Below are 20,179 nucleotides of genomic sequence, written 5' to 3' on the forward strand. Positions count from 1 at the left end.
GTTTTCGTTGGAAAGACGGAGGTTGAGGGGGGACCTGATTGAGGTCTACAAAATTATGAGAGGTATGGACAGAGTGGATAGCAACAAGCTTTTCCCAAGAGTGGGGGTGTCAGTTACAAGGGGTCACGATTTCAAGGTGAGAGGGGGAAAGTTTAAGGGAGATGTGCGTGGAAAGTTTTTTACGCAGAGGGTGGTGGGTGCCTGGAACGCTTTACCAGCGGAGGTGGTAGAGGCGGGAACGATAGCATAATTTAAGAAGTATCTAGACAGGTATATGAATGGGCGGGGACAGAGGGAAGTAGACCTTGGAAAATAGGAGACAGGTTTAGATAAAGGATCTGGATCGGCGCAGGCTGGGAGGGCCGAAGGGCCTGTTCCTGTGCTGTAATTTTCTTTGTTCTTTGTTCTCTTCCTCACACAAGTCCAATTTCTCAGATGTTGATCCCATTCCTTACCACTTTACTACAGTGTAACCACATTTCAGTCTAATTCCATCACACTTTTCTCTTGTTGTTTTCACGTTAGTTGTGCACTGTCACGCCTTAGACCAGCTCCTTCACAACTTGTCCAGTCTTCTCACAAGCTAGTCCATTTCCGAGCATATTAATGCAGTTCTTCATCAACTATAAGACCATAAGACATATGAGCAGAATTAGGCCACTCGGCCCATCGAGTCTTATCCGGCATTCAAGCATGGCTGATATTTTTCTCATCCCCATTCTCTGCCTTCTCCCCATAACCCCTGATCCCCTTATTAATCAACAACCCATCTATCTCTGTCTTAAAGACACTCAGTGATTTGGCCTCCACAACCTTCTGCGGCAAAGTGTTCCACAGATTCACCATCCTCTGGCTGAAGAAATTCCTCCTCATCTCTGTTTTATAGGATCGTCCCTTTAGTCTGAAATGGTGTCCTCTGCTTCTAGTTTTTCCTACAAGTGGAAACATCCTCTCCATGTCCACTCTATCTAGGCCTCGCAGTATCCTGTAAGTTTCAATAAGATCCCCCCTCATCCTTCTAAACTTCAACGAGTACAGACCCAGAATCCTCAACTGTTCCTCATACGACAAGCTCTTAATTCCAGGGATTTTTAGAAGATTTAGAACAGTACAGCACAGAATAGGCCCTTCGGCCCTCGATGTTGTGCCAAGCAATGATCACCCTACTCAAACTCACATATCCACCCTATACCCGTAACCCAACAACTCCCCCTTAACCTTTCTTTTTAGGACACTACAGGCAATTTAGCCTGGCCAATCCACCTAACCCGCACATCTTTGGACTGTGGGAGGAAACCGGAGCACCCGGAGGAAACCCACGCACACACGGGGAGGACGTGCAGACTCCGCACAGACAGTGACCCAGCCGGGAACCGAACCTGGGACCCTGGAGCTGTGAAGCATTGATGCTAACCACTATGCTACCGTGCTGCCCTTTCTTGTGAACCTCTTCTTGTGAACCTCTTCTGGACTCTTTTCAAGGCCAGCACATCCTTCCTTAGATATGGGGCCCTAAACTGCTCACAATACTCCAAATGGGGTCTGACCAGAGCCTTATACAGCCTCAGAAGTACATCCTTGGTCATGTATTCTAGCCCTCTTGACATGAATGCTAACTTTGCATTTGCCTTCTTAACTGCCGACTGAACCTGCACGTTAACTTTAAGAGAATCATGAACAAGGACTCCAAAGTCCCTTTGTGCTTCTGATTTCCTAAACATTTCCACATTTAGAAAATAATCTATGCCTAAATTCCTCCTTCCAAAGTGCATAACATCATACTTTTCCAAATTATATTTCATTTGCCACTTCATTGCCACTCTCCTAGCTTGCCCAAATCCTTCTGCAGCCCCCTTACTTCCTCAATACTACCTGTACCTCTACAGATCTTTGTATCATCTGCAAACTTAGCAACAGTGCCTTCAGTTCCTTCTTCCAGATCATTAATGTATATTGTGAAATGTTGTGGTCCCAGCACAGACCCCATGAGGCACACCACTAGTCACCGGCTGAAAAAGACTCCTTTATCCCCACTCTGCCTTCTGCCAGTCAGCCAATCCTCATTCCATGCCAGGATCTTACCTTTAACACCATTCAATTTCACACACAGTTTTTCGGAAATTGGTTCAATTCTTCACTCATCAGGGCCAGTTCTACATAGATTATTCTAGTTTTTTAAATATGTATTCATTGACGGGATGTGGGCTTCACTGGCTCCGCCAGCATTTAATACCTATTGCGAGTTGCACTTGAGAAGGTGGTGGTGAACTGCTTTCTTGAACTGCTGCAGTCCCTGAGATGTAGGTATCCCCACAGTGCTGTTAGAGAGGTAGTTTCAGCATTTTGACCCAGCGACAGTGAAGGAACGGTGATATCTTTCCAAGTCAGGATTGGCAATGAGGGGAACTTGCAAATGGTGATAACTCCATGTGTCTGCTGCCCTTGTCCTTCTAAATTGTAGAGGTCACGGATTTGGAATATCCTGTCTAAGGAACCTCGGTGAGTTGATGCAATGCATCTTGTAGACAGTACTCACGGCTGCACACTTTCGTCCAGCTCTTCACGCATTGCTCCCGTTCCATAAATCTTTGCCCTGTTCCCTCACACACTTATTTAGTTCTTCACACATCATTCCAGTTCCTTTGCAAATTTGTCTAGTTTACTTTCAAATTCACATATTAGCTCAGTTCCTTCAAAAACCATTCCAGCTCCTTCACCCTGCAATCCAGTTCTTCAAACATTAGCTGGGTTAGAGTTATAATGTCAAAGTGTCATTACAGAAGAAATGCCTACAGAGAGCATGCCAGCTCTCTGTAGAGCAATCAAATCCTGTTGCCCCACTCCACCCAAAGCCCTGCAAGTCTCTCCCTTTCAAGTGCCCCAAAGATTTGTTCCTTCAGAATTATCTCTTTGCCTTTTGTTCCATTACATCTTCATCATTTAATCTCATCTCGGTCTCTGACCTATTCTAGACCTTCGCTGTTGCTCAAACTGACCCTCCCCCATCACATTTCTGCCTCTCTTCAGTTCCATAAGAGTCATATCGGACTCGAAAAGTGAACTCTCTTTCTGTCTCCACAGATGCTGCCAGGTCTGCTGAGTTTTTCAGCACTTGCTGTTTTTATTTCAGATCTCATCCGTTTGCTTCAGATTCTATTGCAGTTCTTTCCCATATTGGTCCAGGTCCTAACAATGTCGAACAGTTCATTTGTGCATTGATGTACGACCAATACATATTCGTCCAATTATTCACATTGAATTCAGTTCCTCAGACTTTAGTCCAGTTCCCATTTGGAAATGAAAATTCACAACAAAACAGTTGAACAAATGCGGAATAATTAATATTGGTTAAAGGTAAGTTGTGTTTATCTAATTCAGGCTTGTCCAACCTTTTCACACGGTGGCGGGCAATATTTACACTTTTTTCTCACACAAAGGGTCGCTAAGTAAAGTTTGGGACGATGGCACACCAAATGTAAATTTTTTTTAAAAGCTGAATTATGAAAATAAACAACTTACTGAACAAATCAATGTCAAAGCAATAAATTGTTAATAAATAACAGTGATTATTAGACTTTGAAAGGGTGAGAGTTTCTGTTTGTCCAGCTCACTCCACATCTTGGCTATGCACTGACTCTGAGAATGTGTGCTCGGTATGTCAGGATAAAGGTGAATGGGAACCCTCAGACTGTAAGTGAGCTGAACACTCACTCACTCCTCACAAACGCACACACACTCAGCTCTCACACACTCACCCCTCACACATACACACACACACACATTCACCCCTCACACACACACATACATTCAACCCTCATACACACACATTCACCCCTCACACACACACATTCACCCCTCACACACACACACACACATTCACCCCTCACACACACACACACACACAGTCACCCCTCACACACACACACATACATTCAACCCTCATACACACACATTCACCCCTCACACACACACATTCACCCCACACACACACATTCACCCCTCACACACACACACATTCACCCCTCACACACACACATTTACCCCACACACACATTCACCCCTCACACACACACACACACACATTCACCCCTCACACACACACATTCACCCCACACACATACATTCAACCCTCATACACACACATTCACCCCTCACACACACACATTCACCCCTCACACACACACACATTCACCCCTCACACACACACATTCACCCCACACACACACATTCACCCCTCACACACACACACACATTCACCCCTCACACACACACAAATTTACCCCTCACACACACACATTCACCCCTCAAACATTCACCCCTCACCCCTCACACACTTGCCCCTCACACACTCATCCCTCACACACCCACCCTCACACACCCACACCTCACACACTCACCCCTCACACACTCACCCCTCACACACTCACCCTCTCACACTTACCCCTCGCCCCTCTCACACACACACTCACCCCTCACACACACACACCCCGCTCACACACACTCACCCCTCACACACACACACCCCGCTCACACACACTCACCCCTCAGAAACACACACACACTCAGCTCTCACACTCTCCCCTCTCACACACACATACACACATGCCCCTCTCTCTCTCTTTCTCACACATACACACATACACTCCTCTCTCACACACACTGTGTGAGGGATGAGTGGGAGGGGAGAGTGTGTGTTTGGCTCACTCGCAGTCTTGTGTTCTCATTCACACATGCACCCCTCACACACACAGATCCCTCACACACACACACACACCTTCCACACACACACTCTCCCCTCACACATACACTCACCTCTCACTGTTTTTTTTATTTTTGTCTCTATTTTGTCTCTCTCTCACACACACAAAAAGACTTTGTGGGCTGCTGGTTGGACCAGCCAGATCTAATCTGATTGATTTTTTTTGATCATATTACAGAGAGGGTTGATGAGGGTCTAGTGTTTGATGTGATGTACATGGACCATTGTGGACCTCTAGCTGCTCTGGCTGGGTTCAAGTAGGTGATTTTCCAACATGTATTTGATTTCTGCCTTCACATCAACCTGTTTCTCTGAACCCAAGTGGTAAGGATGTTGTTTTATAGGAGGGGGTTCTCCTAAATCCACATTGAGTATGGCTAAGGTTTACATCCGGGTTTGCCCCAGCAGACTCTTTTGGGTGTTGCGAGATGTCTTGTTAGTTTTTTTGTCGTCTAAATATGAAAGCATGTTGTTCAAACACCCTAATAGTTCAGTGTTAGCTAATTGGATAATAGGAGGTTCAATTTGAGAATTGCCTGTGCTTCTTTCTGCCTCACCCTCGCTATCTCCTTCATCCTCCACTGTCCTGACATATCTGTTTTTGCTCACCCTCATCCTAGTGTTGATATTTCTTCAACACAACCGAGTCTTTTCCTGCGATCTGGGGTGCCAAGCAAAGAACTAACTGGACCAATCATTGTGATGAGTTTATATGGATCACTGAACTGTACTTGTAGTTTCTCACCCTGTAAGGGCAGTAATACTAACACGTTATCCCCTGGTTGAAAGGTTGGCATGCTTGTCTGCCCTTTTGTTTATGGTTATTTGGGAAGTTTGATATTGTAGATCTACCCTAGACAATCTTGGACTCATGTTTGCATCTGCTGTTTCACCTTGCCACCTTGCAGGCTCTTCTGAGCTGCTCCTTGAACTCAGATACATCATCTACTGTGGAATGTTGTTCTGAACATTTTTTGTTATTAGTTTCTGAGGACTTCTAACCTCATGCCCATAAACTAACCGAAAAAGACTAGAGCTGGTAGATTCATTAGGTGCACCCCTAGTGGCAAACAAAAGTAATTCTCACCCCTTGTCCCAATCACGGGGATGGTCCTGACAGTCTACCCAAATCGGTTTGAGGGCCTGATGGTATCGTACAAAAGTTCCTTGAGTTTGTGGGTGGTATGCTGTAGACGGCAACTGTTTTACCTCCAGGCTACTCATAACCTCCTGAAAAATGTCAGATGTGAAATTGGAACCTTGATCCATCTGGACCTCCATGGATTATCCATATCAAGTAAAGAATTGTGTTAATTTCTCCAACATTACCATGGCAGAAATTGTTCTCAAGGGAATGGTTCCTTGGAACCGAGTAGCCAGATCCAATATAGTGATTGTATATTGTTGTCCCACTTTTGCTTTTGGTTAAGGGTCCACACAGTCCACCAGTGCCCTACCAAATGGTTCTCAAAATGCTGACATAAGAATTAGTGGTGCCAGGGTGATTGCAGGTTGTGGTTTTCTCACAATCTGGCATGTGCGACACGTTTTACAAAACCTTACCACATCCTTGTGAAGGCTTGGCTGGGAAAAATGCCGATTTGTAGTGCGTGGGTCTTTCGGATCCCGACATGTCCTGCCACGGGAATTTCAGAAGCCATCCTGAATATTTTCTGATGACATGTGGGCGGTGCCACTACCTGATCAACGACTGTCCACTCTTTGTCAGCAGGTCTGTGCGGAGGTCTCCACTTCCTCATCAGAATCAACATTGTAGTATTCCAAACTCTTTCTGCTTCAGCTTTAAGCTAATTGGCTGTGTGTGTCACTTTATACTGAATTCTGGATCGACTTGCTGAGTCTCAATCAGAGAAGACTTACTGAACATTTCCATAGAACCATGGAATTCCTGCAGCGCAGAAGGAAGCCATTCGGCCCATCGAATCTGCACCGACCCTCCGAAAGAACACCCTACCCACTCCCTAAGCCCACCTAACTTACACATTCTTGGACTCTGAGGGAGAATTTAGCATGTCCAATCCACCTCACCTGCACATCTTTGGACTATGGGAGGAAACTGGAGCACCCCGACGAAATACACGCAGACACAGAAAGAAAATGCAATTTCCACACAGACCAGAATTGAAGCCAGGTCCCTTGCACTGTGAGGCAGGAGTACAAACTACTGTGCCAACGTGCTGTCCCAAATTCCCAAAGTAAGCTTCAGATAGTAAAATATCTGTTTATACTGTTAAAAAATCCTGGAACCTTTTCCTGCAACTGATTTGTCTCCTTCATCTCACTTGGTCTCTCTGTAACTACTGGCAAAGCTACTACTTTCACTCTGGCCAGATTATTCTCGAGGAGTAAGTCAACTCCGTCTACGGACAAGCTATAAATAACTCTTAATGTGACCATTCCAGACATTAGATCACACTCCGGGTGAACACGATACAATCCATGCCAATATCATTCACTAAAACGTTAGTATTCAGTGAACTCTTTGGTGGAAAGGTCATACCTTGCCCCAGCAATAGAGTTTGAGTAGCCCCTGTATACCTCAGTATAACTATAGATTTACTTGCTTCACTTGAGGGATGAGGAGTTACTTTTCCTTTTGACAAGAATTCCCTGTAACATTCAGGACCTTGATCCCCTGCCCCATACTCATGGCGATGTTAGTACATAGCTTTACAGCTGCAGCAGAGATTCAGCTTGATCTGTACTACTTTGGTCTGGCTGCTTCAGTTTCCTCCCACAGTGCAAAGATGTGTAGGTTAGGTGGATTGGCCATGATAAATTGCTCATAGCGTCCAAAGGGTAGGTGGGGTTACAGGGGTGGGGTGGGGGAGTAGGCCTGAGTAGGGTGTTCTTTCAGAGGGCCAGTGTAGACTCGATGGGCCAAATTGCCTCCTTCTGCACTGTAGAGATTCTATGATTTTATTCTATTCTACGATTCTGAAATTTCTGCCTGAACGCCTCAGAGATCAGCTCCTAAACAGTGAGAGTAGCCTTTTTTGCCACCTCCTAATCTGTAGAAGACTCTTCAGAAAGCAAGGCATAAACTTCTTGAGCTTCCAGTCAATCTGCCTAGCAGAAGCAATGCCCAGATTTCTTTCTGCCATCCTATCTGTTTAGTTATCTATTAAAAGAAACAAAAAGTGCCTCTACACTCCTTTCCTCAAACTTCAGCAGAACTTGCACAAATGTAAACAACACCCCACTGGGTCTCCCGGTTAGAGTCAGTATCTCTCCCCCCTCCCCCCCCCCCCCCCCCCCCCCCCCCCGCCATCAACATTTCCTGTTGAGTCAAGGCCAGTCTATTGTTTTAATTCCAGAATTTGAAGCTAGCATTCCCTTTCTCACACCTTTTCTTTCTCATGCTTTACTGTTCAACTTCATTGAAACACTCTCTTTTCCTGTTCCTTTTCCCAAAAAATTAGGACCAGCTTCTTCTGTTGTAACTGAAACTGTGTCCCTTTTTGAAAGGTGCAGGAAGAGTCCGTACTGAGTTGGTCAAAAATACAAACTTATTTTATTTTACAATTACTATTATACATAGCACCAGTAGTTCCTGGCCGACTCTAGGTATAGAAATTGAACATTGTTAAAGGTCCCCAATCCTCCTATCGGGGGAGCTCGTATTCTGCAAGAATTACGGGGTAGTTAATCATCCTACCCCGTGAGACCCATGTGGATTATAATTCGTCTCCTTCTGATTCTACATCTTCCTCCTGCTTCTTTCACTTCCATGTTCAGTTTTTTACCCACTAGTTTTTAAAGCTCTTCTTTTTCAGCTCTTGCTCTGACTTCTATCTGTAATGGTTCTGCCATACTCGCCAACCATTAAAGAATCACAATTTAACCCAGGATGCTCGAACTGGCATTAAAAGAATCCACCCCACCAAATAAACAGAATAAACCCTTTTTATCCTTTCCCAATTACATTATTTCATCTCAAGCCCTACATTATGTGTTACGACCGGGATGGGAGGAGTGCACTGTCTGTGTCTAGTCCCAAAACTCCATGGGTCACAACAAATATTTAAATGATTTCTCCAGCTAGCTGTACAGCCAAATATGTGCTTTACCTCTTAATCTCAGAATGAACATTCAATAACCTGGCTTCCATACACAACAAAATTCTTAACTTATCATAAAACCCGACTTGTCGAGTGGAAAGGCAAGCTTATTAGCAATACAGTGTGAAATATGAAAGTATGATAATAATTTTTTCTAATGACCCCATCACACACTCTGGTTGTACTGTTGATCTCTCAACACCGGTCTCTGAAGCAATCAATGACTCGTGAATTGCTTTTCAGCCGGGCCCGAGGAACATTTGCAGATATTCAATTCCAGCACATGGAGCAATTTAGGAGCAGCTTCTAGTCATTTCTTGATGCGGACTGCAAAGAGTTGTGGTCTTCTTTACCCAAGCAGTTGATTCACCTTCTTCCCTCTAAAGCAAAAAACAAAATCCTCTTTTAAAGAAGTTTTCCAGGCATATTTTCTTTTCAAAGCCATAATCACCATGTGACCCTTCTGTAAACAGGCCACCAAGGTCAAAATGTTTCCAGCTCCTTTAAAACTGCTTAATTACCTTTTCTTGTCAAATGCCATCTTTTCTAGGAACTAGTCACAGAATCATAGAATTTTTACTGTGCAGAAGGAGGCAATTCAGCCTATTGAGTCTGCACTGACCCTCCAAAAGAGCACACCACCCAGGGCCACTCCTATTTCCGTAACCCCACCTAACCTACACATCTTTGGATATTAAGGGGCAATTTAACATGGCCATTTAACCTTTAGATTCTTAGAATTTACAGTGCAGAAGGAGGCCATTCGGCTCATTGAGTTGGCTATGGCATTGGAAAGGGTTCCCTACCCAAGCCCACACCTCTAACCCTGTAACCCAGTAACCGCACCCAACCTTCTTGGACACTAAGGGCAATTTAGCATGGCCTATCCACCTAACCTGCACATCTTTGGACTGTGGGAGGAAACCAGAGCACCCGGAGTCATGGGGAGAAAGTGCAAACTCCATACAAACAGTTACCCAAGGCCAAAATTGAATCCAGGTCGGTGAGGCAGTAGTGCTAACCAATGAGCCAAAGTGCTGCCCAAGTCCTTGCATTAACCCTTTAGGGGACAGTGTGTGTTAAAAAACACAAATTTTTTGCGAATGTTCTTAGTCCTTCAAGATGAACCATTATTTCTGATTAAAGTGTTTATGACAGTATATAACAGCATCCCTCAGGGACTGGTACTAATACCATTACATTTTATATTTTATGTGATGTGTACAGGGCATAATTTCAAAATTTGAAGATGACATAAAACTTTGAAGTATGAGGATAATAGTGATAAACTTCAGGACAGTAATATAGACAAGCTGGTGGAATGTGCAGGTAAGCGGCTGATGAAATTTAATGTAGGGAAGTATGAAGTGATACATTTTGGAAGCATGAGGAGAGGCAACATATAATAAAGGCTGCAATCCTACGAGGAGTTCAGGAGCAGAAGGACCCAGGAGTATATGTGCACAAAACTTTGAAGGCGCTAAGGGAGTTTGAGTGGTTAGTAAGGCATTTGGGATCCAGGTTTTATAAAGAGAGACCGAGAGTATCAAAGCGAAGAAAATACAGCAAATCTTTCTAAAACATGGTCACAGGGGGCTCAACCTCAACTGATGTCCAATTTTGGGTACCGCGCTTTAGCAAGGACACAAAGGTTTTAGAAAAGGTGCAGAAGTATTTGACAAGAATGGGCCTGGCAATGAAGGTCTTCATTCACGTGGATAGATTTGAGAAGTTGGCATTGTTCTCTTCAATTAAGTGGAAGGAGATTGAATAGAGATGTTCAAAATCAGGAGGTGTCTGGACCAGACAGATGAACTGTTCCCATTGCTGGAAGGGTTGAGAACCAGAGCTCACTGACCTAAGGTTAAATGGCAAATGAACCAAAGACAATACGGGGAAAATTGTTATAACACAGTAAATGGCTAGCATCTGCAATGCATGGCCTGAAAGTATGATGGTGGCAGATTCATAGAATCATAGAATTTACAGTGCAGAAGGAGGCCATTTGGCCCATTGTATCTGCACTTGCCCTTGAAAAGAGTACATTACTTAAGCCCATGTCTCCACCCTATCCCCGCAACCCATTAACCAGACCTAACCTTTTGAACACTAAGGGGCAATTTAGCATGGCCAATCCACCTAACTTGCACATCTTTGGACACTATTGCACCTGGGGGGGGGGGGGGGGGGGGGGGTTTGAGGGGGGGGGGGAGGCACCGAGTAAAACCTGATAACCTCTTTGCCAGCTCAGTGTGGGGGGAGCTTATAATGCTATTTCTATCAGAGGTCTCCACCAGTTACAAGGGGTGACCTCATCGGAACATCCCCTGGCCCTGCGCCCATGCCTGATTGACCCCTGCGATTATAGGCATCACTTACCTGACCTCCGGGCCTCCTCGTTGGTCACTCTGATTGGCCGGAAGCTCTTGGACATTCTCCATCAGAAGGGTGAAAGCAACTCCAGGGAACCAATTGTTGGAATAAATTAAAATAGAGTCCTGGCTTTCAGAGTTGATGAAGACAGGTTCACCCCCTACTTTCTGGATGAGCAGAGCCATGGCAACTGTGTGAAATCCTGGCCTATGATTTTAATCCAGTCCTTTACACATTACTCCAGTTCTTCCACAAATACATTCAGTCTCTTCACATTTTGATCCTGTTCCATCACACGTTAGCCTCATTCTTGATGTTAATGCAGTTCCTTCACAAATTTCAACTCATTCACACTTTACCAGGTATCTATCGCCCATTTAGACGAATTCATCATATATTCATCCAATTCTTTACACCTTACACTAATTCCGAACACATTGGATCAGTTCTTCTCAAACTGGTCCTGTTACTCACACTTTAATCCAGTTCTTTGCAAATTGGTTCAGTTCTCCACACATTAGTCCAGTTGCTCACACTTTGATGCCATTCCTCATAGTTTAGTCCAGTTTCTGCACACGTTCGTTCGACCTATCACACTTTATTCCACAGGACCAGATGGGAAGCAACCAAGGAAACTGAGGAACTGAAGGGTGAAATTGTGAAGGCACTGGTCATAGTTATCCAGCCCTCCTTCAAATCAGAGGTGGTATCAGGGGACTGAAAATTGCAAATGTTACTTTCTGTTCAAAAAAAGAGTGTAACGATAATTCCAGCACCACAGAAAAGTTTAACCTTGGTGGTGGGAAAGCTAATACGGATGAGTTGTACAAAGTCACTTGGACAATTGTGAGTAATTAAGGAAAGCATGGATTTGTTAAAGGCAAATTACATTTAACTAACCTGATTGTACTTTTATTTTTAATACAGTATTAGAGAAGGTTGATGATGGGAATGAGGTCGATGTCATATATATGGGCTTCCAAAAGTGTATTCAATAAAGTGCCTAGAAAAGATGAAGCCCATGGTTAAAAGGGACAGTGACAGCAGGAATATGTGATGTTGGCTAAGTGACAGGAAACGGAGATTAGTAGTGAATGGCTATTTTTCAAACTAGAAGAAGATAGTGTTCCCCAGGGCATCCCCTTGTACTCGGAACACTGCTTTTCTTGATACATACTAATAACCTGGACTTGGGTGTAAAGGGCATAATTTGAAAATTAGCAGATGACACAAATCTTTATTGCGAACTATAAGGAAGATAGTGATAGACCACAAGAGGAAATAGACAGTTTGATGAAATAGACAACATGTGGTGGATAATTATTAATGTAGAGTAGTAGGAAGAATGGGTGGAAGATTGAGGAGAGACAAATACATTAAAGGATATAATTCTAAAGAGGCTGCAGGAAACTAGGGGCCTGAAGATAGATTTGGAAAGATAATTGAACGTATAATTTTGTGGAATGTAACTCACCTCCTGACTCCTCAAAGTCTGTCTACATCTACAAGGCACAAGTCAGGAGTGTGATGGAATACTCTCCGCTTGCCTGGATGAGTGCAAATCCAAAAACACTCAAGATGTTCAATACCTCACAGGATAAAGCAGCCTGTTTTATTGGCCATCCCGTCCATCACCTTCAACATCCACTCCCTCCAGTAATGCGCAATGGCAGCAGTGTGTGTCATCAACAAGGTGGACTGCAACAATTCAGCAAGGCTCATTCAACAGCAACTCCCAAATCCACAACAATGAGGGCAGCAGTTACCTGGGAACACCACCACCTGGAAGTTTTCCAAGTCACTCACCATCCTGGCTTGGAAATATATCACCATTCTCGCACTGTCACGGAGTCAAAATCTTACAACTCCCTCCCTAACAGCACTGTGGGTGTACCTACACCTCATGAACTGCAGCGATTCAAGAAGGCAACTCACCACTACCTTCTCAGGGGCAATTAGGGATGCGTAATAAAACTCTTGACCTAGCTAGCAACATCCACATTCCATGAAATAATTTTTAAAATGGAGAACAAAATGCACATTCCTCCAGGTGTAGCCTCGCCAAGGCCTTGTGCAATAGTATAAAGACTTCCTTATTCTTGTACTCCAATATGCTGCAATAAAGGCAAAAGTTTCCATTTTCCTTCTGAATTTCCTGCTGTACCTGCATGCTAACTTTCAGTAGGAATTCATCCTGAGTGTCTTGAAACAGTAACATTCAAAGGTTTCAAACATTTAAAAAATATTCTGAATTCTAATTGTACCAAATTGAATGACATCACACCTCATTTAACTTAGTCCCTCAGACATCAGGAAAGTTTGTTACAAATTAGTCCAATTCCTCACACTTTAATTACTGAGCCAAAATCCAGAAGCTGCTTCTCTAACAGCGCTGTGCATGTACTTACACCATACAGGCCAAAAACATGGTTCATCATCACCTTCTCAAGGGCAATTAGGGACAATAATGATGGATTTGTCAGCTCACATCCTCCACAGATGAAAAAATAGGGAGCTGCGATGGAAGCTCAGAGTGTGAACAGACAGAGTTGTTATCTCTGGGTTGTTGCCCGTGCCACGTGATAGTGAGATGAGGAATAAGGAGAGAGAGCAATTAAACACGTGGCTACAGGGATGGTGCAGGCGGGAGGGATTCAGATTTCTGGATAACTGGGGCTCTTTCTGGGGAAGGTGGGACCTCTATAGACAGGATGGTCTACATCTGAACCTAAGGGGCACCAATATCCTGGGAGGGGAGATTTGTTAGTACTCTTTGGGGGGGTTTAAACTAATTCAGCAGGGGCATGGGAACCTGGATTGTAGTTTTGGGGTACGGGAGATTGAGCATAGAGAGGTCAGGAGCACAGATTTGACTTCGCAGGAGGGCGCCAGTGTTCAGGTCGGTGGTTTGAAGTGTGTCTATTTCAATGCCAAGAGTAGACGAAATAAGGTAGGGGAACTGGCAGCATGGGTTGGTACCTGGGACTTCGATGTTGTGGCCATTTCAGAGACATGGATAGAGCAGGGACAGGAATGGTTGTTGCAGGTTCCGGGGTTTAGGTGTTTTAGTAAGGTCAGAGAAGGGGGCAAAAGAGGGGGAGGTGTGGCGCTGCTAGTCAAGGACAGTATTACGGTGGCAGAAAGGATGCAAGATGGGGACTCTTCTTCCGAGGTAGTATGGGCTGAGGTTAGAAACAGGAAAGGAGAGGTCACACTGCTGGGAGTTTTCTATAGGCCACCTAATAGTTCTAGAGATGTAGAGGAAAGGATGGCGAAGATGATTCTGGAAAAGAGCGAAAGTAACAGGGTAGTTGTTATGGGAGACTTTAACTTTCCTAATATTGACTGGAAAAGATATAGTTCGAGTACATTAGATGGGTTGTTCTTTGTACAATGTGTGCAGGAGGGTTTCCTGACACAATATGTTGACAGGCCAACAAGAGGTGAGGCCACATTGGATTTGGTTTTGGGTAATGAACCAGGCCAGGTGTTAGATCTGGAGGTAGGTGAACACTTTGGAGACAGTGACCACAATTCGGTGACCTTTACATTAGTGATGGAAAGGGATAAGTATACCCCGCAGGGCAAGAGTTATAGCTGGGGGGAGGGCAATTATGATGCCATTAGGCATGACTTAGGATGTGTAGGTTGGAGAAGTAGGCTGCAAGGGTTGGGCACACTGGATATGTGGAGCTTTTTCAAGGAACAGCTATTGCGTGTTCTTGATCAGCACGTACCAGTCAGACAGGGAGGAAAGGGTAGAGCGAGGGAACCGTGGTTTACCAAAGAAGTGGAATCTCTTGTTAAGAAGAAAAAGGAGGCCTATGTGAAGATGAGGCGTGAAGTTTTAGTTGGGGCGCTTGATAGTTACAGGGAAGCGAGGAAGGATCTAAAGAGAGAGCTAAGACGAGCAAGGAGGGGACATGAGAAGTCTTTGTCAGGTAGGATCAAGGAAAACCCAAAAGGTTTCTATAGGTATGTCAGGAATAAAAGAATGACTAGGGTAAGAGTAGGGCCAGTCAAGGACAGTGGTGGGAAGTTGTGTGTGGAGGCTGAGGAGATAAGCGAGATACTAAATGAATACTTTTCGTCAGTATTCACTCAGGAAAAAGATAATATTGTGGAGGAGAATGCTGAGACCCAGGCTATTAGAATAGATGGCATTGAGGTGCGTAGGGAAGAAGCGTTGGCAATTCTGGACAAGGTGAAAATAGATAAGTCCCCGGGGCCTGATGGGATTTATCCTAGGATGCTCTGGGAAGCCAGGGAAGAGATTGCTGGGCCTTTGGCTTTGATTTTTAGGTCATCATTGGCTACAGGATTGGTGCCAGAGGACTGGAGGATAGCAAATGTGGTCCCTTTGTTCAAGAAGGGGAGTAGAGATAACCCCGGTAACTATAGGCCGGTGAGCCTAACGTCTGTGGTGGGTAAAGTCTTGGAGAGGATTATAAAAGATACGATTTATAATCATCTAGATAGGAATAATATGATTAGGGATAGACAGCATGGTTTTGTGAAGGGTAGGTCATGCCTCACAAACCTTATCGAGTTCTTTGAGAAGGTGACTGAACAGGTAGACGAGGGTAGAGCAGTTGATGTGGTGTATATGGATTTCAGTAAAGCGTTTGATAAGGTTCCCCACGGTCGTCTATTGCAGAAAATACGGAGGCTGGGGATTGAGGGTGATTTAGAGATGTGGATCGGAAATTGGCTAGTTGAAAGAAGACAGAGAGTGGTGGTTGATGGGAAATGTTCAGAATGGAGTTCAGTTACGAGTGGCGTATCACAAGGATCTGTTATGGAGCCGTTGCTGTTTGTCATTTTTATAAATGACCTGGAGGAGGGCGCAGAAGGATGGGTGAGTAAATTTGCAGACGACACTAAAGTCGGTGGAGTTGTAGACAGTGCGGAAGGATGTTGCAGAGGGACATAGATAAGCTGCAGAGCTGGGCTGAGAGGTGGCAAATGGAGTTTAATGTGGAGAAGTGTGAAGTGATTCCCTTTGGAAAGAATAACAGGAATGCGGAATATTTGGCTAATGGTAAAATTCTTGGTAGTGTGGATGAGCAGAGGGATCTCGGTGTCCATGTACATAGATCCCTGAAAGTTGCCACCCAGGTTGATAGGGTTGTGAAGAAGGCCTATGGTGTGTTGGCCTTTATTGGTAGAGGGAAAGAGTTCCGGAGCCATGAGATCATGTTGCAGTTGTACAAAACTCTAGTACGGCCGCATTTGGAGTATTGCGTACAGTTCTGGTCGCCTCATTATAGGAAGGACGTGGAAGCTTTGGAACGGATGCAGAGGAGATTTACCAGGATGTTGCCTGGTATGGAGGGAAAATCTTATGAGGAAAGGCTGATGGACTTGAGGTTGTTTTCGTTAGAGGGAAGAAGGTTAAGAGGTGACTTAATAGAGGCATACAAAATGATCAGAGGGTTAGATAGGGTGGACCGCGAGAGCTTCTCCCGCGGATGGAGGTGGCTAGCACGAGGGGACATAGCCTTAAATTGAGGGGTAATAGATATAGGACAGAGATCAGAGGTGGGTTTTTTATGCAAAGAGTGGTGAGGCCGTGGAATGCCTTACCTGCAACAGTAGTGAACTCGCCAACATTGAGGGCATTTAAAAGTTTATTGGAGAAGCATATGGATGATAAGGGCATAGTGTAGGTTAGATGGCCTTTAGTTTTTTCCATGTCGGTGCAACATCGAGGGCCGAAGGACCTGTACTGCGCTGTATCGTTCTATGTTCTATGTTCTAATCCAGATCGTCAGTAATTCAGTTCCTTCGCAAATTAATCCACTTCCTCGCAGATTATCCCGGTTCTTCAGACATGAGCCTAGTTCTTCCCACATTAGGTTAGTTCTTCGAATATTATATAAAAGCAAATTACTGCGGATGCTGGAATCTGAAACCAAAGAGAAAATGCTAGAAAATCTCGGCCATCTGGACTCGAGACGTAAGCGCTTTTCTCTCCCTACAGATGCTGCCAGACCTGCTGAGATTTTCCAGCATTTTCTCTTTGGTTTCTTCAAATATTAGTCTGGTTCCTCACACTTTTGTTCAATTCCTTCATACATTGGCACATTCCCTCACAAATTGGTCCCGTTTCTCACAAACTGCTCCAGCCTTTCTCACTTTAGTCCAGTTCTCTGCACGTTAGTCCAGTTCATCAAATACTAGCCTGGCTTTTAACATATTAGCTCAGTTCCTCATAAATTAATCAATTTTTACACAGTTTAGTTGAATTTCTGACACATTAGACAAGTTCCTTTGTATATTAGCCCATTTATTTTGCACCTCTAGAATCACAGAATTATAGAATGGTTACAGGAGAGCAAAATGCCATTGGGCCTATTCAGTCTGTGCCAGCTCTCTGCACAAGAATTAGAGCTCGTCCCACTTTCTGTAACCCTGCAATTCTTCTCCCTTCAAGCTTACCAATTCCTATTTAAAAACCACATTTGAGTCTGCCTCCATGTCTCAGGGAGTACATTCCAGATTGCAGCCACCCGCTGTGCGAAAAGAATTTTCCTTATGTTCCCTTGGTTTTTTTTGCCAATCACCCTATATTGGCGTCCTCTGGTTCCTGGCTCCTTTGCCAATGGAAACAGCTTCTCCCTATCTATTCTAGTCATCCCCTAATTATCTTGAACACCTCGGGCGGGATTTTCCCCTACCCGGCGAGACGGGTGGTCCCGGCGGCGAGGAGTGGCGTTAACCACTCCAGCTCCGGGCCGCCCCGAAGGTGCGGAATCTTCCCCACCTTCAGGGGCGAGGCCGGCGCCGGAGTGGTTTGCACCCCGCCAACCGACACCGAAGGGCCTCCGCCGGCCGGCGCGTGTTGGCGCATGCACGGGAGTGCCAGCTTGTGCGGGCATCATCCCAGCACATGTGTGGGGGGGGGGGGGGTTCATCTCCGCGGAGGAATAGAATGTCCCCACGGCACAGGCCCGCCCGTGGATAGGTGGGCCCCAATCACGGGTCAGGCCACCGTGGGGGCACCTCCCGTGGCCAGGTCCCCCCGCACCCCCCTGAGGACCCCGGAGGCCGCCCACGCAGCCAGGTCCGGCCAGTAAGTACTTACTCTAATTTACGCCGGCGGAACTGGGTGAAAACGGGCAGCCACTCGGCCCATCGCGGGCCGGAGCATCGCCGGGGGGCCGCATCAGCAGCCGCTGACCGGCGCGGCGCAATTCCCGCCCCAGCTTCTCCAATCTATACCATACCACTGAAATCTCTCAACAATGAAACTATTCTGATCATTCTTGTCTGCATTCTCTCTAAAGCCTTCATCACCTTTCTTCAGTGTGGTGACCAGAATCGGTTACAATACTGCAGTTGAGGCTGAACCAGTTTCACTGATAAAGATTCAGCAAAACCTCCTTCCTTTTATACTCGATGGGCGTGATTTAACCAAAAGGCTTCACAATGTGGTCGCAAATGGGAATTGTTGCAAGCTTCCCGATACTGAGCGAGGCCATCACTGCTATAAAACATTAATTGGTCCACTTAACTTTAAGGGCAGCACAGTAGCATTGTGGATAGCATATTTGCTTCACAGCTCCAGGGTCCCAGGTTCGATTCCAGCTTGGGTCACTGTCTGTGCGGAGTCTGCACATCCCATGTGTGCGTGGGTTTCCTCCGGGTGCTCCGGTTTCCTCCCACAGTCCAAAGATGTGCAGGTTAGGTAGATTGGCCATGATAAATTGCCCTTAGTGTCCAAAATTGCCCTTACGGACGGGTGGGGTTGCTGGGTTGTGGGGATAGGGTGGAGGTGTTGACCTTGGGTAGGGTGCTCTTTCCAAGAGCCAGTGCAGACTCGATGGGCCAAATGGCCTCCTTCTGCACTGTAAATTCGATGATATTAACGAGCCCCCACGGGCTTCTCATCTCAAATTATGGTCCTGCTGGATAATTCGCCGGGACTGCACGAGCAAGCCCCCTGCCAACAAGGGAAGAGCAGCACTGAACCTGATTCTGCACAGTCAGCCCCACTCAGCTCACAACCATGCTGCCGAGATGACCAGCCCCATGATTCGGCGAGGCCGCCAAGGCAGACTACTGGAAGCGGTAGAGGCCAGACGGTTTGCCCTGTTCCCTTGATAGTCACAGGGCAGCCACTGCCACGTGGGAGGAAGGGACAACGGTAGTCAGCGCGGGGAGCGTGGCCAGAAGGACCAGCACGCGGTGCCGCAAGAAGGTCAACGACCTCCATTGTGCTGCTTGGGTGATTTTGGACCAGACCTCCCCCCCTCACATGTTCTCCTCCCCATACTCTCCCCCATACTCCCCATCCCCCCATATTCCCCACCTCCCTGTACTCCCCACTCCCCCCTTACTCCCCATCCCCCGATACGCCCCATCCCCTCCCAAACCCCGAGTACGCCCCCTCCGGCCCCTGGGAGTAACCACGCGTGCGGCTAATGATGCCGCCTCTGTATCCTGGCAGGATAACCTGGCCCACAACCAACGGGAGAGGCCCCAGATGGGCGGCAGGATGCTGGACATCAGAATCCTCACCTCCTATGAAAAACAGGCCCTGGAGGTTGCGGGGCTGGACGAGGACCAAGCAGTGACCACCGTAGAGTTAGGCGCATGGTGCAGAGGTGAGGATTCACCAGCACCCACCAGATGAACTGTCAAACGTGAGTTGTTAATGCCATACCCACTGACTACATGTCCATTCTCCCATAGGACCTACGCCAGCCCTGCTGGGGAGCCCCCCACCCCCCACCTCAAGAGCTCCTTGGAGGGGAGCTCTGAGGATGCGGCCGTCTTTGCGGCACTGCTGTCATCAACCTTCCGCCAGCGCAGAGACACACACCTCAATGGGCAACAGTAGTTGACAGGCTTCTGGGGCGCATTATGGTAAGCACCAAACAGTCAGTAATGCACATCGGGTGGAAGTAGGAACCCGCAGGTGAGACAGCAGTTGGAGGTCTCTGGAAGCCAGGACCTAACT

This window comes from Scyliorhinus canicula, chromosome 19 (genome assembly GCF_902713615.1).
Source record: "Scyliorhinus canicula chromosome 19, sScyCan1.1, whole genome shotgun sequence".
NCBI lineage: Eukaryota > Metazoa > Chordata > Chondrichthyes > Carcharhiniformes > Scyliorhinidae > Scyliorhinus > Scyliorhinus canicula.